General features: G+C 42.2%; 1 protein-coding gene across 15 annotated transcripts in view; it reads left to right on the top strand.

Moving 5' to 3' along the window:
- The first annotated feature begins 4,134 nt into the window (after positions 1-4,134).
- LOC135289113 (ubiquitin-associated protein 2-like) overlaps positions 4,135-10,521 on the top strand; it is a 196,901-nt gene continuing 190,514 nt past the window's right edge. For 9 of the 15 annotated variants that reach the window (XM_064402471.1, XM_064402470.1, XM_064402467.1 and 6 more), the window contains exon 1: positions 4,148-4,234. The gene's annotated coding sequence lies outside the window, so the exon portion shown is untranslated. Of the gene's footprint in view, positions 4,235-10,521 lie in introns of all 15 variants that reach the window. The other 6 variants (XM_064402459.1, XM_064402463.1, XM_064402458.1 and 3 more) reach the window with 6 other exon arrangements.

Genomic DNA, 10,521 nt, shown 5'->3' with positions numbered 1-10,521 from the left:
GTGTGGATGACAACGTGAGAATTAGATTAGGTAATTAGATTGCACCATTAGAATGTTTTTCTTAATATTAATAATCCTACTTTTATATTGTTAGTTAGATTCAGGCCAGAAGTAGGAGATTTGTTTTTTTTAGTCCTAGGAAAAGAAGTAACAAAAACCTTTAACCTGAGCAATTGCTGGGTCTGCCAATAGGCCAGGAGAATCTGAAGACTGGCCATGGGTCGCCAGCCCAGTCAAACCTAAATGGTGGGTCAGCACCCTGAGTAAAGTCCATAATGGGATGGGATTTTGGGATGAGGAAGGAAGTCTATGGTGAGTTTATTCTTCTGAAAAAGGCATTTATTGTCTAAATAAAACAGAGGACATATACATGGAAAAAAGTATTTGTGACTTGACTTTATATTTGGGTTTAGACTGTTGGACCCCCAACTGCCCTCCTTATGATTGTTCCAAATATCGAGGCAGATGGAATCAAACACATATTAAGCTCACTAATGGTAGCTGGGTAAGGTGTTCCTACCACAATTACTTAAGAGATTTTGAAGGCTGTAAAGCAGTGGGGAGGGACAGGTGCCGCTCTTCTTCCCCCCGGCTAGCTGATGACAGGAGGTGGGGGGGGGCTGCAGAACCCCCCTGGAGCTCCGTTGAATCCCAGGTGTCAGCTGTTGGCGCATCATAAAACACAGGGGAGCACACGGGTCCCAGGGTAACTTTATTTGATGGTAAACTTCCCCTTTTCTTCTCCCAGGACCCCTAACAGGGGGCAGACAAGAACTTATATGTGGGGCAGGTCTTAGGGGAGGGTACAATCTTTAACAAATCAGAAGAATTGGAAGTAAAAAACCAGGCGGGGATTACAATGTATAAACCAATAAAAATCCCAAGGGAGGAGAACAGTTTCAGTAAACTGACAAAATTTGGGGAAATAGAAACTAGCAACTAAATGACGAAAAATCTGGGAAAAGGCAGGGACAAAAGGGAAACAGCATAAAGAAAACTACCAAATTACAAATCAAACAATAAACCTACTAACAAAACAAAAAGCACACTGCAACAGACAGTTTTTTTGATCCCTTATTTTTAAGCTCCCCCCGAGATAATTCCACAAGTAGGACACATGTTGTCCGTGATTATCAGTGGAAGTGGCAACACCAGAATGGAACTCGAACCCTTTTTAATAAGTTTTGGTCCAGATCTAACATAACAGATCTGGGATGTAACTGTAGGTGAAAACTGTTGTGGTTCAAATTTATTTTATTGATTCCGTGTTAAGTGGTTCATTCTGTTGTGCCCCCATGTTCTCCTTGATTTGATTTACCCCTGGGTTTTACCCTCCCTCAAAGCCCCTCATGTCATTCCCCACCCCCTTTTCCAGCTCTTTCCCTGCCTGTCAAAGCAACCCAGCCCTTTTGTTCCAGAACCTTCCCTGCCACTCTCACCTTGGGCCAATCCCTGATTACACCACCCCTTTGGAATTCCCCTATTCCTTGAAGCCCCATTGGCCCATGTGACCCATCCTCTCCACCCTCCTACCCCAATTGCCCTCAGACATTTGATGCAATCCCCTCACTCCTCCCCTGAGGATTCCCTATTGGTTAGCTGTTTGTATCCACCCCCTGAGTTGTATCTGTATAAAACCCCTTGCACAATAGTGCTCAGTGATTATTCCTTTTGTTCCTTTTACTTAGAATAAACCCTTCCTTGTGGAACCTCAAAATGGAGACCCTCCTTCTTTCTCTTCTGCCTGGTCCCTGTCGGCTTGTATCTGGCACCATAGAACAAGTGTCTCTAAAGGTTCTGCCTCTGGTAAATCCCTATACTGAGGCAGTTTCCCACTCCTGGCACAGTGCCAGAGTTCTAAGAGCTAGCCCAGACTCCAGTGGGCTGCATCAGGAAACCTCATGTGGGAGCTAGGAAATGCAAATATTGTGATTCTTATGGTGGGGCAACTATTGTTGGAGGACTGTTAGGCCCAGGAAGCAAGCTGTATTTTGACCCACCAAATCATGATGAAAAATGGAAAAGCTCCTTTGCCAATGGAACCTGGAGTTTGAAAGCACATTGTTGAATTTGTGACAAACATGCTTATTGAAGGTTACCTCCAAACTGGTCAGGGATATATTATACAGGGTATATTACACAATTGTTCTTTTTTTACTAGCACAAGTTCAGGAAAATCAGTTAGGAATCAAAGTATATGATCTCTTAGCAGAAGTTCATGAAAAATTAAATGACTCAAATATCTGTTTGCAAATAGATGACAACGGAAAAGTAGTAAAACATAACAAAAAATTAAGAAAGCTCATGTATTGATGACTTAATTTTTAGCTTTCATATTTCTCAAATTCTGTGCTGCCTAGGTGTGTAGTTCTGAGCTTCATATTAAGTGTCAGTAAGTTCTCTTCACAGGGTAGTTAGACAAAACAATCCTTTTCCAGCTTGAGACCAAGGACAACCATTACAAGTTTCAGGCCCAAAAAGCATAGACAACAGAGAACTGAAGAGAAAAAACAAGGAGGATGGAACATCATAACCTAAAGCTGTAATTGGACAATTAACCCCAGTATGCAAATGCACCAAAACCTATAAAAGTGTGAAACCTCGTGACCGGTCATCCATTTTGTGACCATTTTGGGTCCCTCTTGGGTGTAGCCCTGGCCAGGCTCTTGTTCTGTCCAAGGTGTGTCCTTTTAAGGCCTTTCAATAAATACCTACTTTATTCTCTTAGCTCTGTCTAGTCTCTGTTCCAGGTCAGCCTTTTCAAGGCATCAGTCCCAGTCCAAACATAGAACACATGAGAAAAGATGGACATGTTTTTGTGGACTATGGGTTAAACCAATGCTGTTTTTCCTCTTATGTGCTATAGCAACTCTAATATTTTTACAGTGCATGATGCCTTGCCTAGTGCGGCTCATTCAGCATGTGATCAAGGGGATGCAGTAGTAGCCATGTCTACTGATCCAGAAATGGCTACAAAAGGACAGAAAATGAGGTCATTGCAAATAACCACAAAAAAAAAAATCCAGGAAAAAAAATAAAGACAATTATTTATAAAAGAAGAGGAGGGGGGATTGAAAGAAATGAGAGGGATGTGTCTTCACAAACTGTGGGCCTGCTGGTAGATAAAGCCAGATACTGACTGATAGGTGAAAGAAGCAATGGGGGGGACCATCAATTCCATAGCAATTCCACTTATTGACACAGACTGTTGCTCACTCAAGGCCATACTAAATTCTTGGACTTAGGGGAAAAGAACAGAGATACAAAGAAAAAAGAAGGGGGGGAGGCACATTAGAAGAGAGTCTTAGGTATTAGGAGATTAGGGAAGTCTGTACCTCTCAAGTACCTCAGTCAATGGGGAAAGAGAGGGACATGTGGCTGGGAAATTAGGATAAAAAGGAGGCTGCATCCTCCAAAACTTTGAGAGACCCCAGGGGAAATTCCCCATGGCCTCTCCCTTTATTCAAATGAAGTTACAGGACTACTCTGTCTCTTTTTTGGACATAAATCTCTGACATAATGGATTAATTTTCCTGACAAACATAATCTGGCCATCTGAATGAGCTTTAATCTGTGACATAAATGACTCTTGCCAAAATCCTGGAGGGCAGAAAATAAAGGCCACTTTTTAAAAGAAGTAAAGCCAAAAAACCTTAGAGCTCCTAGTTCGAACTGCTCCTTCAACCAGTGAGAGGTACTGAACCATGACTCTGAGCGTTCACCCTGTTCCTAAACCCATTCCACCATGGCCCAGGCTGTTTCCTAGGGTACTGTCTTTGTCTCTCCACAGCCTGACAGATAGCTAAGGTGGGGCTGCCCATCCCCGCAGATACCCTTCCCTTTCAGGCTCCGCCAACGTATCAACCCTCCACGGAGCGACCCTAGGAACGGCTGCGGCCTTCTCTCAGAGCCATCCGCAGAGCAGCCAGCAACGGCGACGAGCCAGTGCAGAGAAGACCCCTGACAGAGACACACCCTACACCACCTCCCCTCAGGGCAGCTTTGAAGGGGTTTAGCCAACCCTTCCGCTGCGCGGGCGTTTGGGGGGAGGGGCGAATCCCTGGTTATATGAGTGCCAGGGCAGACGGAAGGGCTGGTGAGGAGTGGAGTGCGTAATGTGATGTCACGTGATGGGGGAGTGGCTTTACGTGTGCGTGGGGAAGGAGGGGGAGTCAGGCAGGTGGTCACGTGGCGGTGGTGAGCGCTACTGCTGCTTTGTGAGCACATTGGGCAGGTATCGCGTAGGGGGGTTGGGGTTGTCTCCTTCGGGGAGCGCGGGGTGAATGGATGGACGGGAATACGCGCGCATCTGCCCCCTTCTTCGCTGCTTGCCCCGTGCGCGTGGTGGCTGTGGTGGACTTGCGCGCTTAAGGGAGGCCTGGTGCCCCTTCCCATCTTAACGGTCTGGGGGCGGCTGTTGGACCCTCAGCGGTCTGAGGCCCTGGGACGGGCCTGCCGCTTAGGGCCGGTTCCTCGTTCTGGTGTGAGCTGTTGTCCTGCGGCGGCTGTCTGCTAGGACCGCCCTTCCCCGCCGGGCCTTCAGCCCCTTCCCAGCAGCGGGGGCAATGAGGGTGGTGGCGTGAGGGGAGGTGGCTCTGCTCTACTTATGCTGGTGGCCGCCCGAGGGATGCTTCATCCTGCTCTAGATTACCACCTTTCCCCCTTCCCCCTATTTTCTCAGGGGCGTGGTTAGGGGACGCTGAGTAGGCCGTGGGTGCGGGTAGCTCCTGCCTCAGACCGGGTTCGTGTGGGGAGGGGAAGCCCACCTGATGAGTGTCGGGAGAGGTGGATTCATTTTCTGCCCTTTTCTATTCTGAAGAGGAAGGTCTTGCAACCCCTTCTCATTTCTCATCTCGTTATGGGTGGGGGGGTGGTGGAGGGGGGGGGGGGTCTCTCCTGAAGGATTTATGCTTCTCCTGGTTCTTTGGACTTGTGGGTGTGAAGAAAGGGCAGGGGCTGCAGTGGACCTTTCGGATAAGTGCATCTGGTGGAGGGAGGCGTCTTTGGGTCTCTTTCTAATCTCGAGTTGGGCCAAAGGAGGGCTGGCATCATGGGAAAGGAACAAGTAGGTGAATAACTTGATTTGTGCCTTGTGTAGGGTGTTACTTTCATGTTTTCTTTACCTCCTTCCCCAGTGCTCCCTCACTGGTGCGGTAGGGTAGCTGCGTCGCAGTCACAGCTACAGAATTCACTGACAGTAACCTATTGGCAGCAACACTAGGTTACTCGAGATTTCTGCTAACCATTTCTGCTTAGTCTTTCCTCACCCCTGACTATGTGTGCTTGTTGAGAATTGCAAGTCAGTGCATAGCTTTATTATTGGACTGGCTTTTTTTTCCATTAAAAAAAACAACAAAAAAGTTTTTCTGTGTCTGCTCTTGTTGCTGAAGAAAATTGTAGCAGAAAAGTGAGTGGGTAGAAACCCTTCTGCAAGAAACTGGATGTAGAAAGCGACCTGGTGCACCTTGGAGCTTGGTGCATGGACATGTAGCTTGGTTACCTTCAAAAGGAACATGCGGTCTAGTGGAACAGAAACTTCTGGTTTGTTGTGGAGCTATGTAAGGGGAAGCTCATAAAGGTCAGCCTGCTTTGTCTCTAGCTACTAAGCAATAATCAGTCTTTAGTAATCTGAATTTGAGTGATACTGAATGCTTATAATACAGCAGCAGATCAAGGTGTGATAGCCTCTGGGGTAGTGGTGGTGCTTGGTGAAATGAAGAGGCAATTCTGGTGTGAGAGCAGCTGTTTTCAAAAGAGAAATTGGAGCTGGATGTGAGGGGAGGGGAAGTAGCACTTGCCATTGAAGCAGAGCTCTTCACAACAAATGGTAGCAATTCAGCCTTCCAAGGCTTTGCTTTTTTAATATTAACTAGGGCCTTTTAGTAATTCCCTCAATATTGATACCTGGGCCTGATCTTTCTGTGGTAGTTTGATCTAACTTGTTTGAAGAATATATTTTTAACCTTACACTAGGTAACTTGAAAGCAAGCAAGGCAAAATAATTTTGTAGCATTAATGATGTTTGGGACTCCTGGAAGGTTACACTGAGAAACTGGATTAACTAGTGTAAATCAATTTTGTGGAAAATGAGGCAGCTGTGTTTATGACCTCAGCAATTTAAAGGAAGTAGGGATGAGTGGGAATGGGGCAATCTCTGTTCTAGTTGCAGTTTTATCAGTATGTTGATTTTTTTAAAAAGTGTTTATAGTAACAAAAACAAAGGCATGTAAATTCAGAAATTTAGACTGTTTCACTTGCATTGTTTTGGCCAGTCCTCAAAAAAGCTCCTGGTGCCATGAATTGCAAAAGGATTTGACAATTCAGGAGGACTTTGGAGTTACAGACTCACCACTAAAATCTAAGGAAGCTAAGGGATAAACCCAACCAAAATATCTTGTCTATTATCAGGAGTGTGTGTGATATTTGGTTGCCTTTTTTTGGTGGTGTGTTGTTTTTTTTGGTTTTTTTTTGTTTTTTTTTTTTTTAGTTTTTCCAATTTTTAAGCTACTTTTATAGAACTTAGAAGTAGATTTTTGTTGTTTTACATTTCTTTCATGGATTTCTGTGATGCTTTCCTCATAGAATGCCATTTCTTGGTATGTTTTACATTTGTTGGTGTCCTAGTGATACTGATTGTAGAAGAATAGTATGCTGATTAATAGTGCTTGAGGAATTTTTGTATCATGGACTGTTAATATTCTGTTAATGATTACCATTGATAGTATTGCTAATGATAGTAATATTTAGTTGCAATTTAAGTGATGTTTAGTACCAGTACTTGAATAGGTACTTCATGAAAGACTAGAAATACAAACGAATGTATTTTAATAATTTTTAAAATTTATCTTTGACACTTATTTGGTTAAAGCACATGAGCAGGACTCTGAAGACCTGTTTTCTGTGCCTGGGTTTGCAAAAGCCCCATATGACCTTGGTAAAAGAGAAGCCAAGTGACTTATCCCCTTTGTAAGCTGACAATTAAAGAAATTTAGTGTTGTATTTGTAGACTTCAAAATTATTGAATGGAAGGTGCTAGAGGAAATACGTGTTGTTATTCTGCCGGAGCATTTTGTTGAATTCATAGTTGTTCTTTTTTTTTCTAATACAATCTGCTTGTTTGTAGCCCGTTATGTCCTCTTTGCTTTTCAGAGACCTAGTTTTGACTTGTACTGTTTTTTCATATAATTTTCCTAATCAGGTTAAGCTTGTTAAAGTGAGTGCCAGGATGAAAGGTGAAGTTAACCCCTTTATAATTGCCTCAGGTTCATAATTTACAAATAATACAGAGGGTTTTTCTGTTTTGCTCTGACATGAAAGTCCATACGCCTTAATTTTGGCCATCCAAATTGGGAGTTTGTTGGAACTACCCATCTGCCTGGGGCTCCTGCAGGCTGTTTCAGGTGTGGTACCCTCAGCCCTTTTCTTCCCATTACTTTGCAATGCTGCAAAGAGTAAACAGTGACTAAAGACAGATTAGAGGTGATAGTCTGATGCCTAAGATCTCATGGCTTGCTCAGCTTGCTTTTACTGTAGCATAATTATTTTGCTGAGTATATTGTTTTATTTATGTTCCCTCTAGACTAAAGCTTGTAAGATAGCTTATGTGAACAACTTTGCTCAGCTCCCTTGGACTTGTTTCTACTCTCAGTTCTCTTGAATTTTTGGCTTTTTGTTCAGCTGTCTTTGTGAAAGCTGCAGGACACTGTGGCTTCTTTTGAAGGTAAAATTGCCAAGCTTTTTCCCCCTCCCTCCCTCCCTAGCTTCTTAAATCAGTCCTCCAATAGATGAGCTTGAAGGAGTTCTTAACCTGCATGTGTGTAGCATTTTGCATTAAAAATGATGACATGTTTTCCAAATTGAGAGATCTTTGATCTTTCTCAAGACATAAGGTTTGCTCAAAGTTATATTTATGTTGTAAACTTCATGGTTGGGGTGGGTTTTTTTTTTTTGCTTTATTGTACAGTGTTGCCTTGAGACAAGGCGTGATGACCTGGTTCCAAGGAAACGCAGCACAACGACCCAATGCTTTTTGGGCCGTTCGGGCTAAGGACACGCAGACATCAATATGATAGACGGTCCAAGAGCACTTTATTGGTTTTCTCCTCAGTATATATACCCTTGGTCCTTCTTCTGCCTTCTGGGGTCTGACTTTTGCCTTATATGGTTAGTAAGGAAACTGGGTGGAGGCCGTGTTAGGGGGGGGTTACATTCTTGGCCTTTTGTCCTGCGGCTATCTCTTATCTCTAGGTAGTCAGGGGAGAGAGGCCCTATCAGGTTTCCGTGACAGCCCGAAATCTTCTGATCGCCTGTCCCTATTCTCTCTGCCACATACAGGAACCACTGGTTATTACAGATCTGCAAAAGATGCAGATTCAGTGGAATTTGTGTTACAGGATCATTCACTATTTGAATCCAAAGTTAAATGGAGAAAACACAAACACTTTCTTAACCTCTAGATTTAAATTATTTGGTTGGACTTTTTTTGACCTGGTTTAATGGGGGGGGAGTCCATCTTAATCTTTTAGGCAGCCCTGTGGTTGAAGGTGTAAACTTTAAATTCAGTAGCCATGATCATATTCCTAAACATTTTTAATGGTTAACTGTAGAGAGAGGAAGTTTTTCTGCAATTTTTTTCTGTGTGGTATAGGCTTCATCTAGAACATTTCCGTTGTATTTCTTATGACTAAAATACTGTTCATGGAAGTAGGGTGATGTTTTAGAGACCATATTGAGATTGCTTTTGAGCAAAGAAAATGAATTATTATTTGTAACTGTATTTGAGCAAAGAAAATAATTTGTTATTTTCAACTGTATTTATTAAGTGTTTTGAGGATGATGGATATAATAATATAGAATGAAGCATATGGCTTCTGGAAACCCTTTTGTTTCCTCTATTTGATTTCAAATGTTATCTGAATTGTGGTTTTTATCATAAAACACTTGTGCCCATTGCCTCTGATCCCGTCACTGGGTACTGCTGAAAAGAGCCTGGCTCTGTTTTTGTACCTTCCCTTCAGGTATTTATATGCTTTGAGACACCCTCCTCAAAGCTTGCTTTTTCTCTAGGCTAAGCTACTTGACATAGTCAGGTCTGTAGTCTTTCAGACAAACTCAAAGCCATATGCTCTTACATGCCTTTGAGAAGGAGGTGGATTAATGATTGAATTTAGTGTAGGGGTGGTGGTAACAGTAATTCTTGACTCTTGATAGGTGGAGAGGTGGGTGGGTTTGGGATGTGTGTTGAAAATGCAATAAGATGCATATTTCAAGTCCAAATAACTTCTGTTATTGCAAATGAGTAATTGGCTGTCTTTGCTCTAGCTGAATTGAAGGATATAATTTAGTGGTTCTGTAAGGAAAGAAATAGGTCAAACATTTAATTGTCTGATAGCGATAAAGTTGCCTATCTTGGAATTGTGTGGATTGTAAATGATGGTTTAATGTACATACAGCATGTAGGATAATTTAGGCTGAGGTGCAATATGATCACTGAAGGTGATACTTGTAATATTTTAATACTGTTGCTAGAATTGAACACCATAGTTAGCAAAGCATATAGTCTAGATGCGGTGTCAGAATTCTAAGGGTGAGGTGCTGCAATTAATATAAATAAGCTGAGATGTGAGAAGTCCCTTTTCTTTCAAAATGAATAACTGTATCTTGCAGCAGAGTGCTTGGTCTTATAGATTGGTGAAACAGGTGACTCATCTTCTTGGCATGTTTTAGAAAACATGCTTTCTACTTAGGCATTTTAATGTTGTGCTGCACAGCATATAAAGTCAGCATACATCTGTGGGTCAAGGGCTCTTAGTTTAGTACAGCATGGTAATGAATGATCCTGTAGAATACAAAAATATACTTAAAAGGAGATGTAAGCTTTAAAAAGAATGAGTGAATAAATTTCTGTGAAAAAAGTTTCTTAATGCTCTATTAATAGGAAGGAAGTTTTTAAGAAACATTATTTACTAATTCAGATTTTTCAAATTTAAAAAAGATTCTTTGCACATTCTTAAGTTTTATTATAAGCTAGTCTGGTTTGGAAAGAAATGGTAGAGGAGAGTGAGAACCTCCTTTCAGAGACAGAAAACACATGGCAGCCAAACAACATATAAGCCCAGACATGCAGAAAAAAGTAAAGATCGGGAGCTGGAGCAGTGACTGTGGGTCTAGGAGAAGTTTAAGGGTGGTTCACCCTCACTTCTGTTGGAAAGAATAAATACTGAATTATGCACAATAAGAATTTCGGCAATTTGACATCATATGTAACTTGTCTCTTTGGTATCTTTAAAAAAGCAAAATAAAATTTATCTCCCACTTCATAGTTAGTTTCTTAATCTTTTTTATGCTAAACACACAAGAACAGCTTGGATGAATTTTTTTTTAGAAGATTGTGTGGAGGGCACTTGATTTATCTGCTCCTTTCTAGTGTGTAGTATGTTTGAAGTTGTAAAGATTGTTAATCCTTCATCTCTTTTGCATAGTTTGGTATCATTTTGGTGTAAATTGGATAGCCCTGGCCTC

Source organism: Passer domesticus, chromosome W (genome assembly GCF_036417665.1).
Source record: "Passer domesticus isolate bPasDom1 chromosome W, bPasDom1.hap1, whole genome shotgun sequence".
Lineage (NCBI taxonomy): Eukaryota > Metazoa > Chordata > Aves > Passeriformes > Passeridae > Passer > Passer domesticus.
This window is presented reverse-complemented; position numbering and strand designations above follow the sequence as displayed.